Raw genomic sequence first — 1588 nt, forward strand, 5'->3', positions numbered from 1 at the left:
ACTTAATAATAAAATAAATGAAAAATTAACTAAGATCTTTTAGAAGAGAAAGGCGAGGAAGCCTTTCCTACAAAATGACAAAGTCTATTATAAAATACCAACAGTGGAAACCATTTGCATTGTCACAGAGGTAAGAAACAGACACTGAATCTTGACATTTTGTTGCTAACATGATAATCATATATTGCTATTTACATAACCAGTAAATACTTTTTCTATCTTTTGATAAATAGTTCTACTCTAAGGTGAAAATAAAGATAATAACCAGACTGGGGTTTTAAAACCATGACGTCATAGGATGATCAGACAGAATCTATCCACTTCCTAGCAGCCGCGTGGATCCAGAGATGGACCATTTTCTGGTGGCTGCCTCAAGAAATGCAGGCAGATGACACAGGCTCCACGTATGACAGCAACTGCGGAGTGGAGTTATTGCACTCACAAAACTCTGTAGAGTCTTTGCATGGGAGAGTTTGAAAAAAAAGGATTTTTTTTTTAGACAATCTACATTCATTTCACCAAGAGATTAGGGATCCAATGAACCAAATGGCTGCATAGTTACCTCATATTTGTCAGCGTGTTTCTGAGGAGTCTCCAGTGTGACACTCGAGGCCGTGGGTGGTGCTGGGACACAACTGGGTCAGTTCCTGGCTATCAGCTGAAATACCGGTGGTTTGAGCCCTCTCACCGGCGCCCTGACAAATGGCTAACCACTGGCCATTGGAAACCCTGCGTGGTGTGCGAGGGGAGCACAAGCTTCCTGAGACAATGACCTCTTGCTTTTGCCAATGACTTGATTGTAATGACAAGTACCTGTTTCTCATTGAATCTTGATAATTTTGTAGCTACCACCCCTAGTTCAGGCTGAGTTCTGGGTTCAATAAGGGCTGCCTTTCTCCGAACAGAGTCCTGCCCTCCTGCTAGCAGAGGATCTCTCACCCCCTAAGTCACTGCTTTCAGATTTAGGGAGGCATAGGATGAGCAAATAATCCGAGAAGCAGGAATATATGAAGAAGAATGTGGCACTGAGATCGAAGGAAGTCTTAATAACAAGTTATGATACGGAGATGACACATCCTTGCTTGCTGAAAGCTAGGAGGACTAGAAGCATTCGCTGATGAAGACACAGGATTGCAGCCTTCAGTGTGGTTTATAAATCAGTGTAAGGAAAACCCAAATCCTCGCAACTGAACTGGTAGGTGACATTCATTTTGTCTGCCTCGGACCCCCAGGCTGCTATGAAAGCATGAACCACATCTTCAGGCTGAGCATGAGGCTGGAAATTGTGCTCTTCCTCTCTGCCTGGGACAGTGAGACCATGCACTGCATGTCAACTGGAATGCCCCAGTGTGTGCCAGCTGCCACCTGTACACTCTCCTTGCAGGTGAGAAATGGCCGAATCAGGTCTTGTTTCCTGGCACCTCACAGACACTGCTTCACTAAAAAAAGAGAGAAATAACAGAAACCAAAAAAATCCAAGTCATCAAATCTTTATTTAAAAAAAATTTTTTTTTATTTAACATTTTATTAGGGGCTCATACAACTGTTATCCCAATCCATACACACATCAATTGTGTAAAGCGCATTT

This window comes from Echinops telfairi, unplaced genomic scaffold, assembly GCF_000313985.2.
Source record: "Echinops telfairi isolate 266 unplaced genomic scaffold, ASM31398v2 ScPeMD7_27;HRSCAF=92, whole genome shotgun sequence".
Taxonomy (NCBI): domain Eukaryota; kingdom Metazoa; phylum Chordata; class Mammalia; order Afrosoricida; family Tenrecidae; genus Echinops; species Echinops telfairi.